The sequence below is a fragment of the Cheilinus undulatus genome, linkage group 10, assembly GCF_018320785.1.
Source record: "Cheilinus undulatus linkage group 10, ASM1832078v1, whole genome shotgun sequence".
NCBI lineage: Eukaryota > Metazoa > Chordata > Actinopteri > Labriformes > Labridae > Cheilinus > Cheilinus undulatus.
This window is the reverse complement of record NC_054874.1, coordinates 12,888,421-12,903,158: the sequence shown is the minus strand read 5'-3', so window position 1 is coordinate 12,903,158 and position 14,738 is coordinate 12,888,421.

Here is a 14,738-nt window from a genome sequence, read left to right as displayed (position 1 = left end):
CTTAAGGTCAGAAAAAATATCAGCAGTTAGTGGTCATAATTCAACTACAGACCTGTTTCATTCACACCCTCATGCAGACATGATGTCAAAGACATGAATGACTTCCTTACCTCTGGGATCACAGCATCGCAAACCTCTGGCAGTTTCTTCTTCAGAAGCTCTGGGTGATGTTGAGCCAGAGCCCTGATATTTTGAAGCCCCTTCGTCTTCTTCTCCCTGGGTAAAGGTCATAAAGTTATTGAGCTGTAAGGTTTGATTGTTGCACGATAGCATTAGATATATCTACATTTAAATGTTGCCAGATAAAATGCAACCTAAACAAAATTTTTGCTAAAGACCTGGAATACAAACCCACTAAACGAACATATATATATATATATATATATATATATACATATATTAAACTTTGCAAAGCTGATGGATCGCCCAGATTCCATGTCTGTTATCAGACAAATCCATCCTGCAAAGCTCCAATCTGAAGGATTGTGTTGTGTTGTTGTCTTACCAGTCATTTGAGCTGAGGAGACTTAATGACAGATCCAGACCCTCTTCAGGGTTGAAAAGTGGCGTCAGCTCCTGAAGTTGGATCTCACATGGCCAGCAGGCCTCAAGTTTGACAGCTGGCTTCTTGGCTCCAGCATTGTTCTGTGCGGGGCAAACAGCCCGCCGCCGCCGCCGCCGCTGGGTTTCTGCTGTTGCAGGAGGGGCGGGTTTTAAAGGGGGAGACGGAGCCAGACTTGTCTCCTGAGTGGCCGTGTCCCTTGGTGGAGGAGTTGGACGGAGAGTTGCTGTCCTCTTTAATGGTTTAGGTGCCGCTGGAGGAGCAGGTGTGAACACTTTCTGTGATCTGTTTGTTTTTGGAGCTGCTGTGGCTTGAGGAAAGTGCTCGACACCGTTTGAAGACAGCCGCTCGAATCCTTCCTGGATCCTGTCTAGGTGTTTACTGGCGGTCTGTAGATGGAATCCTCCAGTGACCTCTTTATCTGAAAGATGAAAACATCCAAATGGTAAATGGACTTGAGCTTGTATAGAACTTTTCTAGTTGTCTGACTACCCAAAACACTTTTATACCACAGTCTGTGCTCTTAGATTCAGAAAGTATGGCAAACAACTCATTGTTTTGTCAAGAAGAGCTTACCTGCCCCATCCGGCTTCACTTTCAACACGGGAAGACGTGATGGTCTTCTCTGCTCCTGGCCATTTGTGAATAGGCACTCATGTCCTCTCTGGATCCTCTCCAGCTGCTCACTAGCAGTTTGGAGACGGTATCCTCCGGCGACATCTTTTTCTGTCAGAAAAAAAATCCAAATATTCATCAGTGATGTTTCTACATTTATCAGTGTGCGCTCTGAGATTTAGGATGTATTGCAAATGACTTGTTATTTTGTCAAGAAGAGCTTACCTGCTCTGTCCTGCTTCACCTTCATCACAGGGAGACGCATAGCTCTCCTCTGTGTTGACATTTCTTCAGGGGGCTGAGGGGATGTTGGGGCACCCTGAAGATTCAGTCTCTGCAGGAGAGCCCCCTTGTATGCTGTCTCTGAAGCATAGAGGGTCTCTGTCTGGGCCAACAGAGCCTGGCTTCTGGACTCCTGCAGGTCCAGGATCCTGGAGGTACCAGTGTAGACACCAGGACGTTCATGTCTCTGGTGGCTTGCAAGATGCTGTGATTAAAAAAAAGAGAATTCAACAGTGGTCAGCTGAGACATCTAGGCTCAAAAATCACTGAAGTATGTTTGACAAACCATAACGATGACTAAGGAGAGTCATTGAGATATATCTGACTATCTGAACCACAATTGAGATGGCAAGAAATTGTTCATTCAAATATGTAAAATTATTCTCTTATTGACAACTAAAACATAAGATACCAGACAGCTTTTCTTCAACTGATTTATTGTCTTTGTCTCTCCTTTTTTTTTATTAAGTATGCTTTGTTTTTTTTTTTGTTTTTTTTATTACTGGAGATATAACTTGACAGCCAGTATGGGCTTATATTTACAGCAGCCAACAAGTTGGTATTCATAGCTGATATAGGGTGATATGTGCAGCAGATAAAGGTTGAGTTTAACAGCTGATATAGGCTGCTATTTAGAGCCAATAAAGACTATTACATGCACCTGGTAGGCTGATATTTAAATGAGATTTTAGCCTATATCTACAGCCAATATTGGCTGAAAATGAAAGCCAATATGGGCCAACATTTACAGACAACACAGATGATAAATCGATTATAGATATCAACTGTCCCTCGCCACAACATTTGAGAACCACTGCTACAGAGCAGAGTCCTATCTTTATGCTTTTATATTTGAAAAAGAACTTGAAAGGTTTTGTTTTGCAGCTTACATATCAGAATATTCATTTTGAAATGATTTTTAATTTCCAATTAAAACACAAATTTATTTCCTTAAAGAGCTTTTTTCAAGGGTGGATTTTGAGTCCAGAAATCTTGATGAAAACCATGTGTTAGAGAATTTGCAAATATAAAAGTTATCACTTATCCAGGGCCAGTAATTGCACACTTCCCCTGTAAAATTATTTACCATGGCTACACATGTGTAAGATGTATGAAATACAGGGATAGAGATGTGTCCAAGTTTGTATCATTATTTCTTTCAGTGCTTTTTTTTTCCTCCCTTCACTTTCATTCTATCTCAAATTCATTGAAATGATGCAGACAGATGCAAACTTTGAAATGTGTTGTCTGATATGTTGAATTTGTCAATCAGAATGACAAATGGTAAAGTGATTTTACTAATTTTAGGTTGAGAGGATGAAAATGTTTGCCATTTGATAAAAACAGTGGCAAATGTTACAATTTTCGTTGTTTTTCATTCATCATTTATCATTAACAGTGTAAAAGTGACAAAAAGTGATGGTAAAATTAAGTTATTTGAAATAATTAGCATTAAAAATTCACATGGCTTGAAATATTAAGAGGTGAAACTGTATTGTAAGATGTAATTTTTTTCCACTTCCATATGTTTGATTTTTAATGAGCCAAAGGAATTTGTCATTACTTGAACTCCTCATATCAAAGTTTCCTTTTGCAATTCTGAACACTTTCAGACCCGCAGACATTTAATCAAATTAAACCGTTTTTGTACTCACATTTACTTCAGCAGTAGAGCTGCGGTTCTCCCTGAACCTAGAGAAACGATACATTTCTCTTCAAGGTTTTTCAAGTTTCACCAACGAAACGAGAAAAATTGAAAACTGTGGGAATCCAACGTCTTGCACGAAAACGAGAATAACTCCTGAGAACACGAGCGAGTCCAGCTAACTACACCGACACGAGAACAGTTTGTCAAAAACTAATTTTATCTGAGGTCTTTATAGACTTCAGAGTGGAATGTTGGTGATATCACAGTGCACAGTTGGATCACAGACAACATTCCAAGTTCCGAAGAGGAGTTCCAAATTATTATGATAATTGACCTATGGCTAAGTCCCGCCCTCAAACCCGATGAGCCAATCACAGTACATATAGCCGTTGCAATGCACATGGACAACTGCTGCCTGGACGTCCGTTGAAATGTATAGGAGAAAGTCAGTTTTCATCCAGTTTTATCAGATTTTTTTGAGAGTTTAAGTTTGAAAATGGTCAAACGGTGTTCATGGGGTACATGGGACTCCAACACAAGGTATCCTGAGAGGCTGGGCGACGGAGCGTATTTTTTTACCCTTTCCCAAGCCACATCTAAACCGAGAAAAGTGTCTGAAAGTTTCGCGGCAGACCACAACATCAACCCAACGTGAAAAAAAATTAACACGGATGTCTACATCAGTTCTAAAGTAAGCCAACATCGTCTTTGAGGCTACATATTGTCACTTTGCTGGAAAGAAATATAAAGTTATCTTTAACATCTCTAACATTAGCTAAAGCTAGCCTAACGTCAGCTCCTAGCTGCGTTGTTCATTGTGTCATGTTGTTTGTTGGAAGTTCATTGGCCTATTTTGTTCTAGTTGGTCATCGTACATCATTGTTAGCCGTTGTACAAAGGGCTCTAGTTAAACTAACGTTAACTTCTGGAGCTTAGCTTCATGAACTTATCTGTAAAAGCTGAGATAACAAAGGTTGGCAGATGTTATGCTGAATGATTCAATGTTAATACTGTAGCACCAAACTAATGGAGAGACACTCTTGGTAAAGATGGTAAAAAGGCCGTTATATTTTTCTCATATTCTGAGCCGAAAACCTTAACTTCAGTGGCATTTTGATGCTGATCCTCTGTCTTGTGGTCTGGGATTGTGATGGCAACAAGATGTGATGTATCATGTTTGCACTGGGACCTGTAAATTTTGGCTTGTAACTGAAGCTTTTTATCGACCTTCTCAGCAATAAAATATTAATATATCCCTCCAGTGCATAGTTTAGACCCTTTTGGTGACTTCTAGATGGTATGTGATCTCTGTGTCTCCAAAAATCATCAATGGCCTCCTGTGAAATGTCTCCTACTGTGTCACCTGCAATAGTGGCTTTGGCGTGGCTTAGTCACAGGTCAATTAATGAAGGCCCACTAGTAGTGCATACATTTTTTTTTTTTTATCACACTTAATTGTAGCCTTTATTGTCCCTTTCAGCACACTTTGGTTACGCCACTGCAGCGCCTCTCTGCAGCCACAAAGATATAAAATAAGTTCACCACTCCTCCTTGATGTCTTATTTCAGCTTTAAGACTCTCACACTGCTAAGTAGATATTTCAAAAGTCCTCTGAACCTTGAGGAGGACTTTTCCTTTCCCTCTCCTATTTCTGTCTCAAATAAGTTCTTTTTTCCATGTTTTTTTTTCTAAAAAAGGAAGTAAATTACCCCAAATTTAAGGCAGTACAATAATCCAAAATGACACAAAAACTGTTAAAATAGTGAAATCAAAAATGGGAATATTAATCACAATAACAACAGAAATTCATAGGTTTGTTGCTATTAAATTTTTTAATCCTTTGACAACGTTAATACAAACATTTCTGCTGACAATACTGCACTTACAAATTAAAACAAACCCAATAACCTCAAGCCCTGCTTCTACAATCTATTTTCATTGTATTCATCCAGCTGCTCAGTTACGGCATAAATTAAAACACTTTTTTTTTTTTTTTTTTGATATTGAGATCATAATTTTTGAACACAGTTACTCACTAGTTTGACAGCATCTGCATCTGGGCATGAATTGGAAATGAATATGTTAGTTGTTGTGTTGCCTTGAGTGTAACAAATTCTCTGCAAGTTATCTTGCATTGTTCTAGGTCAATTCATGCACTCTAAAAAAATTAAAAAAATAAAAAAATAAACCCTGGCTCTAACATGTTCCCTGTGCCCTTTAAAGGTGTTTTTAACTCCATCATTTTTAGAATAAATTCTAACAAGGCTGTTATTTCCAGACTAACTCAGTTATTTAAGATGCACCAAACCCTGAGGTGTGCAAAGATGTGAGGGGTTCAGTGCTGCTTCCAGCTCTAGTTAAAATTGTTAAGCATGAATGAAAAAAAAAGAAAAAATAGTAAAGCACATTATTATTTTTCTATTAAGATTCCAAATTATAGTTATTTACTTGCCTTTACTTGCCTTTGCTTGCCTGAGGAGAAAAAAAGTTTTAGCAGTTGAATGTTATGCTTGACTAATTTCTGACTTCTCAGTGAGGCCCACTGAGAATACCCTTTTTGAGTATAAAAAGATGAATTCAGTGTGGAATCCCTCACTCCTGTCCAAAAAAGTAAAAAGTTGAGTGCTCATCAAAAATGAAAGTTTCCACATAGACACACTTCATGATGCTGAATGGATGGTTTGATTTTATGACAGGTGGAATCTGTAAAGCGCTGCAGCTAACATACAGTAGCTATGTAGCTGACATAACTAAAGCTCACAAAGCAGCAATGTAAGCTACCTAGATACAATATCTATGTTAGTATGTTCGCTTTAGCTACATTTGCTGCAGCTCACATTACTAAACCTAACTAAGCATCACTGGCTTATGAAGTAAGTTTAATTCCATAGCTAACATAGCTAAATAGCTGATGTAGCTAAGGCTCACAAAGCACCCTGAAACTATGTAGATACATTATCTATGTAGCCACATTAGCTCTAGCTACGTTTGTCAAAGCTCATATTGCTTAATCAAACTTAGCAATATTGGCTTATGAAGCAAGTTTGGTTCTGTAGCTAACGTATAGCTGACATAACTAAGGCTCACAAAGCACCCATGTGAACCATGTAGATACATTATCTATGTAGGTACGTTATCTTTAGCTACGTTTGCTGAAGCTCATATTGCTAAGTCTGACTTACCAACATTGGCTTATGTAGTAACTTTAATTCTGTAGCTAAATAGCTAATGTAACTAAAGCTCACAAAGAAGCCATGTATTCTACATAGCTATGTTATCGATGTTGGTACGTTAGCTTTAGCTACGTTGTTAAAGCTCACATTACTAAATCAAACATAGCAATATTGGCTTATGAAGTAACTTTAATTCCATAGCTAGTATTGCTATATAGCTGACATAACTAAGGCTCAAAAAGTTCCCATGCAAGCTAGCTTTAGCTAGGCTTGCTAAAGCTCACATTGCTAAATCAAACTTAGCAACATTGGCTTATAAAGTGACTATAATTCTTCAGCTAGCATAGCTATATAGCTGACATAACTAAAGCTTATAAAGCACCCATGTAAGCTAAATAGATAAGATATCTTTGTTGGCTTTAGCTATGCTTGCTAAAGCTCACAATGCGAAATCAAACTCAGCAACAGTGGCTAATGAAATAATTTTATTTTCATAGCTAACTGAGCTATGTAGGTGATGTAAATAAAGCTCACAAAGCTGCCATGTAAGCTACATAGGTACATTATCTCTGTAGGTGTGTTAGCTTTAGCTACTTTTGCCAAAGCTCACATTACTAAATCAAACTTAGCAGCATTGGCTTATGTAGTAACTTTAATTCCGTAGCTAACATTGCTACATAACTGACGTAACTAAAGCCCACAAAGCACCAATGTAAATTATGTAGATCTATATAGGTACATCAGCTTTAGCTACGTTTGAGGCAGCTCATATAGCTAATTCTGACTTAGAAAATACTGGCTAATGTAGTAACTTTTATTTTGTATCTAACATAGCTGTACAGGTGACTTAACTAAGGCCCACAAGCAATCATGTAAGCGACAGAGATAAGTTATCTATGTAGATATGTTAGCTTTAGCTATGTACCTGCATAGCTAGGCTCACATTGCTACATCTAACTCAGCAACATTGGCTTATGTTGTAACTTCAATTTAGATTTAACCCATGACCTTTAACTCCATAGCTAACATGGCTATATAGGTAAGGTAACTAAAGCTCACAAAGCAGCCATGTAAGCTATGTAGACACATTATTTTATGTAGATGTGTTAGCTTTAGCAATGTTTGCTAAAGCTCACATTGCTAAACCTTACATACCAACACTGGTTTATGTAGTAACTTTAATTCTGTAGCTAACATAGCTGTATAGTTGACAAAATTTAAGCTCACAAAGCAGCCATGTAAGCTAAGGAGAAATGTTTTCCTTGTGGGTGCGTAAGCTTTAGCTATGTTTGCTAAAGCTCACATTGCTAAACCTTACATAGCAACACTGGTTAATGTAGTAACTTCAATTCTGTAGCTAACATAGCTGAATAGCTGACATAACTAAAGCTAACAAAGCACCCATGTAAGCTACAGAGATATGTTATCTATGTAGGTACAGTAGCTTGAGCCCCATTGCTAAAGGTCACATTGCATAATCTAACCTAGCAAATATTGGCTCATGTTGTAACTTTTATATTGTTGCTAACATAGCTATATAGCTGACGTAACTAAAGCCCACAAAGCAATCATGTAAGCTACAGAGTCATCTATGTAGGTATGTTAGCTTTAGATACATACCTGCATAGCTAGGCTCACATTGCTAAGTGTAACTCAGCAACATTGGCTTATGTTGTTACTTAGATTGGTGTTTTGACCTGTGACTTCCAAAGTCATGAGGTTTAGTGATCTTGTTCTTTGGCTTTTGACCTCCAAAATCTAATCTGGTCATCCTTAAGTCAGAGTGGACATGACAGCAAATTCTGAAGAAAATCCATCAATACATTCTTGAGATGTTTCCAAACAAGGGATGAGCATGAGGCCCAGTGACCTTTGACCTGATAGGTTTATCCATATGTCAGAGTGGACATTCACAAGATAACATGTTGACATGATTGGCCTGGATAGAATACTCTAAAACATAACCCTGGTGATCACCAGCATAGAGGCATAAAAACAGAGATTGTTGTGGCATGGAGAATTTGGTCATTTGCTGATTGTAGCCTCATCTCTCAGCCCCCCTCCTTTTTAATGTTTTCATCATCCCCCTGCATCTCCTGCTGTGGGAACTTTTAGCACACCTTTCCTGCTTTTCATTATGCTCTAACGCCTGCAACTGTCAACATCATGGATTGGCCCAAGCCTGCCTGGGGCTTGAGTAATCTGCATCTCTGTGTCACAGATGACCACAGCCGATCCCTGCAGGTGATCCATCAGCATGGCAACCGGACGACGGGGACCAACTAGCAATGCAACAAATTGATCGATGTGCAAACTGTAATTAAAAGCGCTGCACTAATAAGTACCGTGGGAGCAATAGCCATCACACAAGCAGGGCCAGAGCGGAGGAGAGGAAGAAGATGGAGAGAGGGATGAAGGAGGAGGAAAAGGGGAAGAAGGGAGTGAGGGATAAGAGGGATGGAGATGGATACGGGAGGTATTAAAGATGAGTAGAGTTGCAGGGAGGGAGCAAGTGAGGCTGGAGGGCTCGAATGAGAAGGCCTGGGTGAGAAGATCAAAGCTCAAGTGTTACGATGGACAGATTGAAAAGCACGGGGTTGGGGTAAGCAGAGGAAGGTGCTGTTGGCTGAATATCTAATGAGCAGAGAAAAAAAAAGCAGGAGAGGAAGGCCAGGGAGGAGGCTGACATGAATTGGCTGCAAAGAGAAAATATCATCTTTGAATTATGAAACATTTTAGGGGCCTGCTTGTGTTTCAGAGCCAGATGTGCACACCCAACCTCTGCATATTTAACACTGTTTATAACCCCGGGACGGCTCTGAAGATGGAGCGCTGGTAGCATGAGAAAGTTAAAATGCAGCCTTTTGTCTTCTAATCTTTTGCCATATCTTATTAGGCTGCACCCCCAAACACGCCCTAATTAAAATCTTCTTAAGTCTTAGCAACAGTAAATCACATATGCATACTTCCCAGCGTGTGTGGGTTTTTAAAGAGCACAAACACATATGCTCAAACACGCCAAAGTCGTAAACCTAAGGTGGGATATTCTTCTAAATCCTTTCGTAAACAATTAGGCAAGTTATAGAGTGTTTAATGAGATAAAGGCAGATAAAACCTTGTCTTTTGTTTGTCTGTCCACTGGGACCACCAGCTCTCAGTTAGTTTGTGTTATCAGGATGTCTCCCTTGAGAAGGTTGCACGGCTGGAAAGCTCCAGGCATTAACACACGCTGCTCCAAACTCGGGGTGTGTGTGGGTCTGGCATGTGGGCGTGTGTTTCAACTTCAGTACGACGCTTCAGGTATAAACGAAGTATCAAGTTTATTCAATTTGTCCTTTTTATTTAGCTCAGATTCCCTCTGTTCTTTTCTTTCTCCGGGCCTTCTTCTCCAGAGCTCTGAATCCATGTACGGCATCTTCTCTGAACCTCACACGCCTTCAAACAACAGAACAGCCGAGACACGTTTCAGTTGCCCAGGAGGCGGCAAATTAAACAAGGCTGTGAAGGAGAAATTCCTCCCTCTCCCCTTTCATTTGAATTTGTGATTGCTCGCTGTGTTGTTGCTGTCTGCCTGTACACATTGGGAAGCATGAAATGAGAAGTGTTTATTGAGACTCATGTGGTGTTAAGCAGACAGGATACAGTGAAATCTCATTTTCATTCACACCAGTCAGAGCTCATTCAAAACAATGTGCCAGGAGCTCTGCTACAGTGGACCACAAATCCCCTAAAAACAGTCTAGAAAATGACTTCAACCAGAGGCATCATGGAGGCCAAAATTCTGGGGGGGCTATGCTAGAGTGGGGGTCAAGGGTCCTGCTTGAAAAACAGGGAAGAATGGTGCCATTTTTGTGCATTTTTAAAATAAATGTACTAAAAAAACAACATGAGGAGTATTCATTTTTAAAGAAATCTTGTCTCTGTGCCTCTCTGATATTTATGTCTCCACAGATGGTCTAAGAATAGTTAAAGCCCCTGTAAGGTGAAAAAAAAAAATCTGTATTTTAGGTTTATTATATAAGAGGCCACTGTATTATGAACCACTAGGCCAAATTGTAGCCATGAAACACGTCTCTAAGTATATAAACTCAAGCTTTAAAATCATGAAAACTTAGGCAGTAAAAATCTGCTCTAGGATGTGTGGGCGTGTCATTGAATGAGCTGAAGCCACGCCCACTTAAGAGAAATACAATCCTCGAACTAAAAAAAAATACTTCTGATCAAAGCGCAGCTGCCTGGCTCAGTGCCATGACCGAAAGATGGGAATTCAATTTACTGTTTTCTGGTACAATATGCTCTGTTATGATACTTTTAATCACCCATAGGCCATAATGGCTGATAGATTTGGTGATTTACCTCACAATGAACAAAACACAGCATGTAGCTGGCTGTTGATAATGAAGGCAGTGACATAAGCTAACAACACACTATACCAAGATGAATTGCTTGATTTTACATCATTGTAGCTTTGAGGGGCGGGGTATTCCCCATCAAGACTGTGGATGTCATGCTAAAATAAAACCAAGCCAGGAAATAGGTGAACAAATGTTTTATGATCTAAATCAAAGTTCAGTCACACATAGATCTCAGAGTATTAACATGTTTACAGCAACCATATTCCTACGTATAGGGTGTATTAAAACACAAAGTTTGGATTTCCTATTACAGGGACATTAAATTATATTACACCACTGTCTTAAATACTCAATTCTGATTGGCTCTGAATTGTCATTGGCTGATTGGAGGTTCCATTTGTGTCCATTATTTTCTGATATACAGGCACCTATAGAACTTCGCAAGTAGTTCTAGTCAAGAAATCTTTACACTGTCCCAAATTAATCCTCCGCTGCGCATCGGACGGTTCAGACCTCCACGTCATCCATTAAACCCTGATAAGTGCTTGGCATTAACCCTAACATGGAGTAAAGGTCTTTGCATTTTCAGTCTGAAATTTTTGCACGTTAAAAAAGAAAATAGAGCTCATGTTGTTCTACTTATGTTTGCATACTGACAAAGAAATTTTCGTCCGTTATTATTTTTTCCAAACAGGTTCCGATTTTATGCAAATTTTTGCATCAGACCAAGTCATTTAGATGGTTGATTAATGATTCAGATCCCTGCCTGCTGCTTCCTTCTGATTTGCTCGCCCCCTCCCTTTTCTCTTTCCGTCTCTCTCACTGAACGCTCACTGTAAACACCCCTGCTATGTGTGTGTATTATGTCAGTGTTAACCATGGAAATATATCAGATGAAGGTATAAGTTTGTAGCCTACTCACAGGTCATGACAGAGGCTGAATGAAAAGGGGGTCTCCACTCCACCTTTCCAACTTAGCAAAGCGCTATGATGCATGAGCTTGTGCTTTATGAAGATCTCTGTCAGGATGGATGGATCAAGTGTGATTTTAAAGGAGTGGCAGAGCAGATGAAACAATAAGCCACATTTTAAAATCATTTTTTCAGATTACGGTTCCAAAAAAAAAAAGCATGTGAAAATAAAACACCCAGTGTGTGAAGACCTTAAGAGGGAAGAAATGATCCATGACCTTGGAGTTAACCTCTTTGGAAGTTGTTCTGAGTTTCACTGGTTACCATTCTTATTATCCGACTCTTCAATTTGTTCCCAATTATCCTCTTGTGGACACATCCAGGGAGGCTGGCTACAGTCCAGTGAACCTTAAACTTCTGAATAAAATTTGCAACAGTAGTCACAGGAAGTCACTTAGAGATTGTTTTACAGCCTTTACCTTTGATGTGTTTGTCTAGAATTTTCTTTCTAATCTCCTGGGACAACTGTCTCTTTAGCTTTCTGTGATTCATGTTCAGTGTGGTACACACTGTGATACCAAACAGCATAGTGATTACTTTTAACCCTTTAAATAGGCAGACTGACTCATTATAAGTTTAGAGACACCTGTGATGCTAATTACAGGACACACCTTAGTTTAACATGTCCCTATGGTCAAATTATTTTCAATCATTTCTAGGGGTACCATCAATTTTGTCCAGGCCAGTTTCATTACTTTGTCTTTTGAAATGATTATGTTGAACCACAATTCAAAATCAAATAAGTTAATTTTCATTCAATTTTGATTTATTATTACTTTTGCCAGTTTCAAGTTATTTTAGTGACCATTATGGGTTTTTCTTTCTTCGAAGGAAGGGTATCAGCAATTTTGTCCCCCTAGGTTGAATGGACATGACACTCCCGACTGCAAGACTTTCTTTCTCTCTGCCCATCTGCCTGCCTTTCATCCAGTTTATTTCTATCTTCTCTCTTTCTTATCATTTCCTCTCTAATAGTCAATGCATGCAATACTTATCACACGTCATCCACTAATCGAGAGAAAGAGGCCCTTTCTGTCAACAGCCTCTTGCAAATCTAAAAAGATCATATCCGCCCTCGACACATGTCTGCAAATATTTTCCCCATAAATGATTCATGCCTTTTTGCATCTGATGGCTGAATTCATCTCCTTGTTTACTCGTCCTCTCCCCACATAAAAAAAAGATATGCCTTTTTTTTTTTTTTAATACATACAAGACTGCAATTACCAGAGTGCAGAATGGCCTGCTAGGAAATAGCAGAAATGTCACCACACTTGACTGAGCTAAACTGGCTAAACGATGACAAGCGTTCTCCCTGTCAGATAAACAGACTAAAAAGCATCGGGGTTTAACGTACACTTCACGACTCCTCATTAGTTGGAGCTAATGTGAGCGTTCGGCACTGCATATTGGCAAGACATCAAACCTGCTGTGATATAGGGCGAGTAGGGGGCTGCGTTGCATCAGATCATAAACCCTCATGATCATATATTTTGACAGGCAACCTCCTTGAAATCAAAGGAGTGGGTCATATATATTTCTTTATCATAACCGGCGATGAAAGATCATACATTCTTTTGATTTTTATTGACATTTCTCCCCTCAGTGTCTCTTGAAAACTGCACCCTCTGCTACTTTTAAGGTTAAAGATCACTGCCTCAAATAATAGCCATAGCTAGGGCGTTATATTTTAGCTTTAAATTTCTGCACATGAGCAGTTTTCACTGTCAGTTCACATTGTTTTTCCTCGACCTGTCCCAAAGCTGCATCCGTCTTTCCCTCCCTCCCTTTCCCTCGCTCCTTTGCTAATTTGTGTCTCGGCTAATGACACATTCATCTTCGGTCACCTTCAACGCGATGCCTTTCAGAGCAGTTCTTGACAAATGCTCTCGCTTTCTAGAGGCCGCCAGTGTCAAAACATCAGAGGGGAGAGTGGCAGTGTAAATACCAACATCGGACGCTTCCTCCAGGATAATCACCACTGCTGCTGGCCTGCTCCTGGCACTCAGCACCCCGCTTGATTTGCACTGTGTGTGTGGTGCGTGCAAGCTTGCAACTATGTGTGATTAATCTATACTGAGTGAAAGGTAGGGTGCAATCAGCGCTCCATTTGTGAATACCAAAGGGCTCTGTGACCATGAAGGGGAAATGGGAAATGGGAGATGGCGTGTCCGGTGTTTTGGCAGGGTAATGGAGCCTAAGAAGTCATTTAGGTGCAGCTCCGCACTGTCACATGCCTGTCACACCGCTGGCTCGGCCGTGTCACATCCTATGTGTGTCTGGTTGAGCGCCGCGCGGCATGCTGGCATCTCCCATAGCCCTGCGTCAGTCAAAGACAACACACATGACAATCAAAAACACACACACGTAACATTACATCACAGAAAAAATATGAGAACGGCGCTGCAGTGGCCCCCGTCAAGCCGTCAAATCTGTCCCCGCTAGATAAACATCCTCTCGACACTGTGACATTTTCCTCAACACAAGTTGAGTGCGAGCTGCATGGCTGTGCGTGCATGTGTTTATGTGTGCATGTCTGTCTGGGTGTTTTATTTATGCATGCAGAAATAACAGGCCTTTTATATAAAGAGCAAAATTAATGTATGACCCTGCTGTACTGGGTAATAAATCACCTCTCGTGAAGGATGAGTGTGTCTTTTTTCCCCCGACTCCCCTCCCTAAAATGTTACTATTAGCATTTTGTTGTGTTGAGTCGAGATAAATGATTGTAAGATTTATGCAAAGAGAATTAGATGATGCCAATTGTTTGTGGCACGGTCATGAGAGTCGTGTCAAACCCATCTGGTTTTGATCAATGGGGAAAGAGCAGCAAGTTGACTTCATTTGACTTGACGTCTACTTTTAGTTCCCTGTCAAGCTGAATTTAAACATTTGGTATTTGTCGTTTTTTATGCTATATGAAGAGGAATATTTGTCTTGCAGATGTGAGTGTTAAACAACTAAGGGCTCTGACAGCAAACACTTTCCCCCGTTTTCTGAATAAGAAAAGTTGTCCCATTTAATCTAAGCAGTGTTACAGTGCTGACATAATGGGTCTTTTCATTTCAGTCAATGTAAACTTTATCAATATTTGGCGTGAGTGCATATTCAAAACCAAATTATACCGTCATC